This window comes from Colias croceus, chromosome 25, assembly GCF_905220415.1.
Source record: "Colias croceus chromosome 25, ilColCroc2.1".
Classification (NCBI taxonomy): Eukaryota; Metazoa; Arthropoda; class Insecta; order Lepidoptera; family Pieridae; genus Colias; species Colias croceus.
Window position 1 is genome coordinate 7447099 of NC_059561.1, and position 12479 is coordinate 7459577.

General features: G+C 32.8%; 1 protein-coding gene and 1 pseudogene across 1 annotated transcript in view; one reads left to right on the forward strand and one right to left on the reverse strand.

Annotated features, from left to right (window-relative positions):
* LOC123703072 overlaps positions 1–10567 on the reverse strand; it is a 54586-nt gene extending 44019 nt beyond the window's left edge. The window contains exon 1 of the mRNA XM_045650950.1: positions 10282–10567. The gene's annotated coding sequence lies outside the window, so the exon portion shown is untranslated. The remainder of the gene's footprint in view (positions 1–10281) is intronic.
* Positions 1610–1731, forward strand: LOC123703332 (annotated as a pseudogene).
* Positions 10568–12479: the final 1912 nt, after the last annotated feature.

Below are 12479 nucleotides of genomic sequence, written 5' to 3' on the forward strand. Positions count from 1 at the left end.
GGGTATAGGCTATATATCATCACGCTAAGACCAACAGGAGCAGAGCCACGCGGATGAAACTGCGGGGCGCAGCTAGTTATGGATAACAATTGCAGTAGATGTTTGACCACTTTATCATTTGATTTGTGCAATTGCAAGATTAAGGAACTGACAAACGCTAGATAAAGTCCTTCTTAATTTATCTAAATGTTGAATAAATCTAAATGTCCTGTAATTAAAAGCAACAAATGGAGGAAATTCCAACAGCTCGGTTGACATTGGCCGATTTTCCTTACGATTAGTCATCCACAAGTTTTGATCTAGTTTTTAATGGCTACCTTCGTATAATTACGCTCGTTTAACATTTGTACAACATAATAATAATTAAAGTCATATATTTATGAGTGTAGATTAACGTCTACAATTTTAGAATAACATTGAAATTAAAAGTGATAACTGTAAATTTACACTGTAGGTACGTAATAGGTGTATAATTACAAAATGTAATAACTTTTTGTTTTTAATGCATTAGGTGTATGTTCAAGGTTTTTTGAATGATAAACGGTGCCTAAATTGAGAAATAACTTAGTAAACATTTTATTACATCCTTAGGTAGGTATAATTTTAGAATAGGAAGGTACGTACTTAGATATCGTTAAAGTAAATAACTATACATAATATGTTCAAATTCATGAAGTTTAAAATAAATACACAAAGGTTTTTAACCTCACAAAGATAATGTTACAAAACACACTGTAGATAGGTATGACATTACGGCAGCGGTTGGAAATTTATCAGCCTGTGATGTATCGATTTTGTGGCTTACTAGTTACAGTCCGTTTATTATTATTTACGTTTAAACTACATGACAAATAACTACTTAGCATAGATATTACAAGCAGCCTTAGCAAACGTTCATATCACTTAGATCCTAGGCCTTAGGGGTATGAAAAATAGATGTTTTCCGATTCTCAAACCTAATTCCTATGCACACAAAATTTCACGAGAAACATTGATAAAGCCGTTCCGGGAGAGTTTAACGACAATATATTGTAAGTTGTAGTTACGAATATTAAACTACGTATGAAATATGAATCTATACAATATTATAAAGTTTTTTCTTTGTATGTTTGTTCTTGAAAAATTCTTTCGGTGTAAGATAGCCTATTTATCGAAAAAGGCTATAGGCTTTATATCATCACGCTGAGACCAACAGGAGTGGAGCAATGCGGGTGAAACCGCGTGGAACAGCTAGTATAAAATAAAACATGAAATTTTAATGAACGCATATTATATCATGGTTGTAATTCGTATGTTCCTAAGTTTTTAACATACGTTTCCTCACCTGCCTCAAGGCAAGACGTAAAGAACTAGGATATTGTTTTTCTAAATACCTTAACCATTCTCTTAAGAGATTGGCCTTATCCTCCATTGTGGGCAGAACCATGACGAGCAATTTATAGAACAATACACTATCGCTATCTCGGTCTATTGTTGTTTTGATGGATTGTTTACAACAGAAGATTACTCTAATATACGATGTTATTTCCTTTAAAATTGAATAAGGATATAATATAGGTACATAGAATTAATTAATTATTATATATTCGATAATTTCGATTACACGCTTGCCAACGTCCATACCACGTTGAATACCCGGTGTATTCTCGTCCGATCACCGAAGTTAAGCAACGTCGGGCGCGGTCAGTACTTGGATGGGTGACCGCCTGGGAACACCGCGTGATGTTGGCTTTTTACTACTTTTATGAATTTTTTAAATAACAATAAATTCAAAAATTGATTATTATAGTCAATTGGCAATTTGTTAAATAATTTGCATATGCAGAATCCCATCTCGATACTACAAAATCTCACTTTATTAACAGTATAAATCTTTCAGAACACTAATTATCCTACCAATCTAGTCTAGACTTATCCTACTTTCACCATCCTTCTAGTATTATAAACGAGAAAGTTTATAAGGATGGATAAATTACACATGTTTATTATACCTGCCTACTCTTCCAAGTAAGATACTGTATTTAACTATTTAATAATCTGTGCTTTATACTCTGTGCATTATGGATAAATATTAATTCGAAATTCGAATCCCGCCTCGTGATCGAAGTTTGTCTATATTCTTTAAAATTTAAATAAGTGACAATAAGTGAGTCACTAAACACTTATTTAAATTTTTTAGAATATAGACAAACTTCGATCACGAAGCGGGATTCGAATTTCGAATTAATATTTATCCATAATGCACAGAGTATAAAGCACAGATTATTATTAACCCTTATTCAAACGCGAGACTGTGTTGGAGTTAACAAAAAAGTAAGATACGTCCCTGGGTAATTTTGGTTCGTAGATTTCAAAAATACACACAAAAGAGGGGTTAGTGGGGGGGAAGTAACCTTTTTTTGGTGGGAAGTATATATCCCGTCATCTGTTCTCTCTAGTAAAAAGGTTGGAAAGGTGGGAACTATAGCTCCCAGTGTCCAGTATGACACCAATATTTTCAAACACTAGCTAGTTGCCCTGACTCCACTTGTGAATTAAATTTTATCGTAAAAAATTATATAGATCATATTTTTTAATAAAGCAGGTGAAAGTACTCATCAATGCAAGTTTCTTTTACTAAGGGAAGAATTCGGGAATTGAAAAATGAATGACTTCAACATAAACAAGGCATTTTTGTAAAACAAAATAAAAGCAATAGGTAAATACTAATGTATTGAGTTACGATGTCTAATTATCTGATCAGGAAATAATGAATTGTAATAAATAAGTTGCTTATACCAACTAAAAAAGATTTTTTAGACACACGGATTTTATATATAGAATTTCCGAATGTCGTGTGCAGTGAAGAACACTGGGATGATATCTTCCCACTTATAGACTTAATTTTAATCGACTCTACCAAGGTATAAACGAAAGATTCTGGGCATATTTTTACGTTGGGCACGCAACCGTAATATAGTCTAGTTTACATAGCTAAAACTCAAATCTACTTATCTAATTTTTTTTCAGCACTACACAAAAAACAAAAAAATAACGGTCGTTTTCGGTGGCAAAATCACGTCACCTGACTTTGACGTGTGTTTACCATGACATGTAATAATTCTCTGAAAAGTGTTTCCATGAAAAAAAGTTCTCTGAAATGTAAGATTGCGTAGATAAATATTACACTGCATTAGGTTTAAGCATATAAAAATAAAACACGATTTACTTCAATCTGAGACGTGGGAAGTATAGCTCCCAGCGTTTTAATAAGGGTTAAATAGTTAAATACAGTATCTTACTTGGAAGAGTAGGCAGGTTGAATATTGATTAATTAATAAATATTCACTAAACACATATTTAAATTTTAAAGAATATAGACAAACTTCGATCACGAGGCGGGATTCGAATTTCAAACCCGCGTCTGAATCCCGTGGCCCGCATCGTGATCGATTTTTTTTTCCATTCTTAAAAAAATTATACTTACTTCTAAAACATTCGAATGCTATTAAAAACTTATCTAATTATAGCCATTTGACCGTCAAAGCAAACATTCTCACACTCCCACGGCAAACAATCGAATGGATTGCAAAGTTCGTTACGTAAAAGAAAAAGTGACCCGTGTTTACGTTTTTACTAAATAGAAAACATAATTACGGGTGTTAATTAATGATATTTGCTTAAGCATTGCTACTTATTTCACAAAGGCAATCGTGTTTATTACAATTTAATTTTTAACGAAAAGGGAATGGTTCCTTATGTTTCACAGGTAATACAAGATTTATGTTTTAAACCTGGGGAATCTGATTCAATGACATATCCTAAATCCATTATTAGCATTTTCCCAATAGCATTAAAAGAATGGAAATTTTCCCCGCAACAAGAATACGAGTACAAACAATGTGCTAATTTAACTCACACAAAAAATATGAGCTTGTTTACTAATTAGGTACCTATATTTGTGCGAACATTTTTTGCTTCTAAAGCAGTCGTAGTCGTTGTGATTAGAGAGTACAAATTAGAACCACACTAATTGTAAAAAGATTTTACTATGTTAATGCGGAGTACGTACCTAGTATTATTAGATTACTCGTCCAACTTTTCTTTTAAAATATTAAATAACTAGGTATGATAATTTAAATTCTATTACGTCTTAAAAACTTTTACCGTATTTATTAATTACATAATTAAATTATTATTAGACATGGTACCTACACTCATTTCATAATGCGATAATTTGACGTGAAATTAGAAATTAATAATATTACGTAAAAAAACGACCAAAATCAATCTTACGTGATGGATCCCACAGTGAACATAATATTTGCTTACTCACTTCAAAAAAGAAGGTCAAATTGACATACAACATTGAGCAATCTTATCAACCCTCTGCTTGGCTTCTATCATGATTTCATGTTAGTAAATTACCTGTCCTTAGTCCTTACCTATAAAAGTTATCTCTATGTAAAGCTGAGACAATTTATAAATAATAATTATTATTTTATGCCAAAGCCAAACTGAATAAATAAAGACGTTAGTGCTGATTTACACAGGGTCAGTAACTGACTACAAATTCAAGGCAAATCAGTGCTGACCCGAAAAAAAACCCTGTGTAAACAGATTTTAAGTCAGTACAGAGGCTTGAAGTCTATGTAAACAGTTAAAGTCAGTCGCGACGCCGAATTTTGGCGCCGCGACTGACTTGTCTACTGACCCTGTGTAAATCAGCACTAAACATACGAATTGTATAAATAATATTTATTGAAAAAGCAGTTTTCCGAATTCCGATACAAAAATCGAATTCAACAGTATTATCGAGTTTCAGGAAGATTAACAAATAATTATATTATAATGTATAATTTAGTTACTTATATTTGTAGGCACTAGGCAGGTATGTAATAAAATTTTCGTGTATTTAAATACATATCTTCAAAATGGCTCGACCGATTCCCATGAAATTTTGTGTGCATATTGGCTAAACGTGTAAATCAGTCAACATCCATTTTTCATACCCCTGAATAATAATTGTAATGTTTTGCAGGTCAGCTAGTTTTATTATAATATCGATATGCATCTTTAACTATACACATTACACACGTAAGTATACCATTTATTTGTGAATCTGGACACTGGATAGAATGGTAAGTCTAAGTGGTAAGTACATAGATTTAAAAACAAATTGTCTCCACATTTCAAATTATCAAAATGGCATAAATTCACACCGTCACACAGCCATCGATTGTTGATTCAGCATGTAAGTTGTAACAGTGAAATCGTCACAAGCACGTTCGGTGTGCGTGGAGGAACGTGCATTTTCTCATCATTCTGTTATCTTAGATTACGTGGTACCAGTGGACTAGGGATGGGTGGTCGTGTTGAATGAATAAATTATGTTCTCAAAATATTATGTTTTCGGGTGGTATCGGTAAAATTTTTGTTGTGCCACGTATTCGTGATATTGTTAATTCCTATTTGTATTTATAATGGTCATATGTATCAATATTAAGTCTTAATTATACCGGATAAATTGAAATAATAGTAAAAGTTATTCTTTTGAAACATGTATGACCACGTATGGAATCGGTAAAATACTAGTTGTGTCACGTGTTCGTGATATTGTTAATTCCTATTTGTATTTATAATGATCATATTTATCACTATTAAGTCGTAATTATACCGAAAAAATAGAAATAAAAGTAAAAGTTTTTGTTTTGACACATATATCTATCTCTCTTGCAAGCGTCCTGGTCATAGGTATGTCATAGTTGAATGAATGTGTTCGACGTTATTTATTTTGAAATAATGTTTATTACGATTTACTTTTCACATTTATCTTGTAAATTAAAATATTACCTATGTAATAAATGTAAAACTTAACGTTCATCGTTAGTTTAAACTCGATAAAGTATTTTTTTGAAGCGTTGAATAAAACTTTTGTTTTATTTTTATTGTCGTGAACTGCGGCTTATTTACATAAAAACTTTAATCGATTTTAAAAGTACTAACATCAAGCTTCAAATTGAGCTATATTTCATCTTGACACTATAAGTTTGATTACGATACCAAGTGCCATAGTCACTTGGGCACGGCAAGGTGCACGGGCTTAATACTAAGTGCTTAGTGTTTGGCACCGACTTCAAACCTATTTAATAAATAGCACATCTAAATAATATGTAGTAATTAATAATATCAATAATAATCTTTTTTATTTTTTACTTTTCCGTTTTTGAAGTCGGTTGTTTTTAACGCAGTTAATTTTATTTAATACTTTTTAGTGTAATTTTCAACACGAATCAAACGAGCCCAAACTCGATAAAGTCGAGTCAATATATTACTGAGTTCCTATGGCCACCTTCCGATTCCATCATCAAATCAGCTCTATGTCATGATAATGTTTCATCGCTATCCAATTTACACACTTATACAAAATTTCAGCTCAATCGGTTACCAGGAAGTGAATCAAAGTTACTTGCTACATTCCAATTAAGTCATCGAGTACAGACAAAAATGCTCATAAAATAAAAACTACTGGGCCTAGCCGAATAAAATTTTTATGGGACCAATTCGACACCATCCTGCATCGAACAAAAAAAGAATCACGTAAATCGGTTCAGAAACCTCGGAGTAATCGGTGTACATACATAAAAAAAAAAAAAAAAAAAAATATACCGGCCGAATTGATAACCTCCTCCTTTTTTTTGAAGTCGGTTAAATATTGAAAAAATAAATAGCAGGGGGTGTTACTGGATCGATACCAAACCCAAATATGTGATTAAAAAAATTTTTGTCTGTCTGTCTGTATGTGAAGGCATCACGTGAAAACTAATGGTTCGATTTCGATGAAACTTTGTAAAATTATACCTTATTATCCTGGGCGTAAAAAAGGATACTTTTTATACTGGAAAAATACGTAAAAAAAAATTAAATTAATTTTTCAGTTTTATCCATAGACGTTGTTCTGTAGAACCGCGAACACACGTTGCGTATTATTATAGTCCTAGCCGTATTTGGGTCCAATAGATATTTATAAGATGTCATTGTGAGTTACTCAAAATGGAGAAATAAACCATCCACGCGAAGACCGACATCCGCGCGGACGGAGTCGCGGGCGGAAGCTAGTAGATAATATATTTAATCCATCGAGATATATGTACTACGTACTAGAGAGGTTATTCCAAACAAAAACATTGCGCGCGGCCGATGTGGTGGGGTACGTGTGGAACGAGCGAGGCGTGGCTTCAAGTTCAAAGATTAAGCAATGCGCGCAGATGCGACACATTGTGCAATCTGTTTACTCGGTACTATCTGGTGGTACTGATACTAGGGAATTAATAAAAAGAGGATTTTATATTAAACTATGTATTTTAATTTCCTTTAAATAATATCAATTTAGTAAGCTTTTGTCGTTTTGTGTAGTAATCAATAGTTTTATCAGTTTTTGCTTCATGATGTAATCGAATTTTGGAGTATTGGTTTATAATAGCCCTAATTAAATGGATACGATGATTCAATGTTGATGGCGTTTACGTATATGGCGATACGTACGTTACGTATATACGATGGCGTTTAGGCAAACTTGTAATAAGATCTATTTTACTTTCCTATTAGTCCATTTGACAAGGATATTGGGTAAGATACCTATTGGAATAATTTTATTATTATGTATGTACTTATTAAATCCGCGAATAAAAAAATTTTTTACATTCGAATATAGAAATTGGGTCGCATTTTTTTAATCCGCGAATAGTGGAAACGCGAATAAAGGAAGCGCGATTAAGGAACTTTTACTGTATTAGTTTCTGTGAATGTTGTGTTTATTTGTAATTGTTGTGCATAATAATTTATAAATCCTATTGGAACAACTGTTGATGAACCTTTTTTTAATAAATAAAAATAGGTAAATAAATAAATATTACTTAATATATTATATAACCTACCGTTTTACTTTGCGTAGTCGGGTAAAAGTATAAATATTTAGGTACTACACCACGGTAATCTTTCCTAGTATATATTGTATATTCATAGTTAAAAAATCCAGTTACATTTTTTTAACACTCATCGATAGTGTCACGTCTGTGCTGTTAGTCTATGAAAAATGGCGCGAAACGCAGAACGCGTGGTGATTTTTCGCAAAATGATAACAATATTAGTAAAATGCATGACTTACTCATAATAAGGAAACTTACTGGTGAAAAGTCACTCCTCGGGATTTGTTTGTATTATGGGAACTGTTAAAACAATATCTTAGCATACACGAAGGCATTTTGAACAGAGCAATAACACGTGTTGACGCGGCAAGCGTCCGGCACAGACTAAAGAGACTTGTGATTCTTGCCTCTAGCTCGTGTTAAAGAGAGTGTAGTAGCGATCGCCTCTCTAGTACGTAGTACATATATCTCGATGATTTAATCATATTTATTCGTTCAAAACATATTTATCAAAGTTATAGGGGTCGAATTACCGGACAGTAACCACTTTAAGACCGGGTCCTAAAATTCAATGAATGCCTCAATAGTCAATAATTATAAACTACAAGATTTCATGTTGTAAATTATTTAACAATAGCAACACTGGCCATTCAAAATATTTCTATTCAAACGTCACATTCGATTATAGGTATTTTTTTAAATTAACGTAATTTATTTCGACCACAGATTATGTAACATTAAAGGCGTGTCCACAACGCAATTTACATGGGTTGCATAACGAGAAAGTTATAAAAAAGTAAGAAAGTGCCAGTTGCCGTGTTTGCGAAGCGTAAAAGAATTATAAATTTTTAAATTATTTAAGTTAGGTGTTGTCATACAATTATTTAATCGTCTAATTAGCTTTACGTAATTCTGCATGTACAATTGTACATACCTACTACACACTAACGTAAATATATGAGTACTAGATGCTATATGGAGTGGAAAATTCAGTTTATTTCGCGTTAATTGTACATCGTGTTATTAATTAAAAATACGAACATTGTATTTTTAATTGTAATTTTCATACCTACCTATTTCATATTTTCTTTGGCTTCATATAAGTACTTAATTGTTACAAAAAGTACAAACCTAGTTGTCTTTGAAAAATAAGTGACATTATCGATAGGATTTAATTTAATTTATAAATATAAGAAATCAACAAATCATACAATAAAATCATTTGAATCTACGCAAATAGTAACGGCATATAAGGTTCTAACAATATCCTGATTCAAATAATGAATCAACCGGCTCAGAACCTGCGACCTTCACGAGTCGTGCTTTAATTTAAATTAGAAAGTACAAATTCTTCAAACAACCAGCTATTTAATAATTTTATATAAACAGTATGTATTGGAAGTTTATTTTTTAATATTTATTTACAAATTATTAAAAGGTTGAATACGGAAAATAGTAGGTATAAAATTGTAACTTGTAAGAGCGTAAGCCTGTAAGTTTCCTCCGCAAGTTTTCCCGATTTTCTTACGATAGGTGTACAGGTACATTAAATACCTACGTTATCAGTACATAGTTATGTTTATTTTAATTCCTTGTACAGCAGAACACATTTTATTTCCTGTATACCTTTCTACTATGCAGCATGTATTTATAAAAAGCGACCTATTAGATAGGTACTAGGAACTTCCTAGTTCACAACTTTGCGAATAAGTTTTTATTTGTACGTAAGTAGGTAGGTATAAAGGGCATTATGATTTTTGAGCAATGCTACCTACCTATGTATTTCGGTATAGTAATAGATACCTACTGTGGTAATAGTACCTATCTTGAAAGTAAAATACATTATACAGTAGTCAGTACCACTTTATAAAGCTTTTGTAACTATTAAACCTTAATGAAATACGCTTTACACACATATTGAATGTGTATAACATTCTAATGGCTGGTTCACACTTTGATTAGTGTGAGTGCAGGTGATTAGTGCGAGTGCAGGTGTGTAGTGCGAGTAGTGTCCAATTCAACTGCGAGTGCAGGTGATTAGTGGGAGTGCAGGTCAATGGTGCAATTCGCGACGCTACACACTACGCTAAACACTAAACACTAAACACTCGTGTCCAGACGTGTTTAGGCAGGCACACTGCGAGTGAGGGGGAAGGGAGGGCGCGCGGGACGTGGCTACTCGCAGTCCACTCGCAAAAAAATAGAACACGCTTCTATTCACTTTACTACACAGCCTACTAAACACTTGCACTAAACAGTCGCTGTCCACACGTAGTTACTAAACACCTGCACTAATCACCTGCACTCGCACTAATCAAAGTGTGAACCAGCCTTAAGATAAAACAAATCCAACTTAATTTCTAAAATTACTTACCACTCAAATAAGAATCCAATAAACATAAATCTTCACTCACAAAACTCAAAAATATTCATGAATTACAATAAAACGAATAACAAATGATGGGAACGAACTTGATCAATGTTTACGTAAAGAATTCCAAAACACTTTCTGTTTACAAAACTTCAAACATGTTCTCACTACTTTTTTTTACTTAATCTGTACTTGTTATTTTCCGCGGGAAAACACCAATAAATTAAAATAATATGTCAGCCACGCATGCGCACTTTACACATCGAGTCAACACCTTGTCAAATGGACAACTGTCTGTCTCTTGTCTTGAGAGTTTGAGACTCGTTTTCACGTTTTCATCGTCCAATAGTCGTGTTGCGTTCTCTCGAGATTGTAGGTATAATAATATCTAATAATCTAATAATCATTTATTTCAGATTCATCCTAAGATTACATCCATATAGTGTTAGTACAATTGCGAGCTTACATACTAGTGTTAGTAATAAAGATATATAAACCGACTAAAATAAAATACGAGTTAATTGTATGAACAGTTTATTGATATCATAGCCACTGAAAAATTAAGGTTGCACTGAACTTTTACTACCGCAGTCTATTTTTTATTTTATCATCTAGGTTTTATCGTTTCATAATAGAACAAAAACGTGTAATGCCATCTAGTTTCAACATTGCGAAAGCTCGAAGCGGTTGATAAAGTTGGAAATCGCGTAACCTGCCTTGAGATAATGAAGATTGGAGTTTATAGAAGTGGGCATAAGAGTTTTTCCATGTGTTTTTAGTAAGACTTGATCACCTTAGAAGAAATGCGGCCTCGCTCCTCAGATGGCATGCCATACTTGTTCCGTGGAGATTTATTTTGCAATTATGATGCAAGTTATATGGAAATACAAGTGCGTAGCTTGTAATGAGCACGAACTAAGATAAAATCGAATAAGTATAATTTGATGCAAAAATGCCAATTACTTTAGACTGCAGTTTGTATGGCGGTCCTTGTTGGAATTATAATCAAACTTAGATTTATACGTACTGGCAGATTTAATTTACATAAATTATGTCAATCATGATGCATTGAATTTTTTCTTAGAAGTATTTTACGTAACATTGTTTCTTATTTATAACTGCGTCGTTGTTCAACTTGTTTACTTAATAATTGCCATATAACCGGCTTAATTCCAATTTTAGGCCAATAGAAGCTAAAAATTAAATTAAATTATTTTTTGAATAATTTATCCATAAAAGCAATTAGCTAAAAACTACTTGGTCTATTAATAATTACTTTAGTTTGAAAATTTATCTGATTATTATGCTCAGATTATAAAACTAATCTGGGTTAAGTGTTAGTGTTCTTTCTCAAATGTACTTAGAAAAATATATACCTACCTAATAAACAAACCTTTTTAGAAGCAACAATAATTGGCAGAATCCATCCTCACTGGAATCGGGAGTTGCCATTTGAAAAAAAGAAGAAGTACTTATATTCCTGTATATAATGTACTACCATGTTCTTAGTAGATAGGGAGGCGAGGTAGCTAAATGACGTAATTCAACGGCGTCGTCGAGACTTATCAAAATCGAAAGAGAAAATAATTTCGAAAAGAAAAGCTTCTATGGTAAAAACTAAAAACCATTTTAGCGGTGGGTTTGGCGTGTACGGATTTTCAAAAATGTAAAAAAAAACAGTTACTTGGGCATTCTCGAGCGCGTCAGATATTCATACTACGTATGCCCCAAGTCCCTCTGATAACAACGGTATACTAATCTGCCGGTTTGCGTGGTGGGGCTAGGCATATAAATTCGTCAAAAATGCACAAAAAAAAAATTTACTCGAGCGCGTCAGATTTTCGGAAGGGGTGTTAAGTAGGCCCCAAGGAAGCTCCCCTTAAAAAAACTGACGATTACGACATGACGATAAGTTATGATGAATTTTTGAAAATGCAGAAAAAAAAGAGTCCTTTTGAAATACTCGAGCGCGTCAGATTTTCATAGGGGAGGTTTATCTCGGTATCCTGAAAGCATATTTTCTTAATCTGACAAAAATGTTGGTGGGTTCTCTTAATCTGACCGAAAAAGGTTTGTGGGTTTCTTTTTTTTAATCATCGTTATTTCATATCAATTTTTCTTAACTCCCTCAGTTTTCGAGATATACACAAAAAACCGGGAGTTTGACTTTTTACGATGCTTCAAGTAAAAAAAGTTTTAAC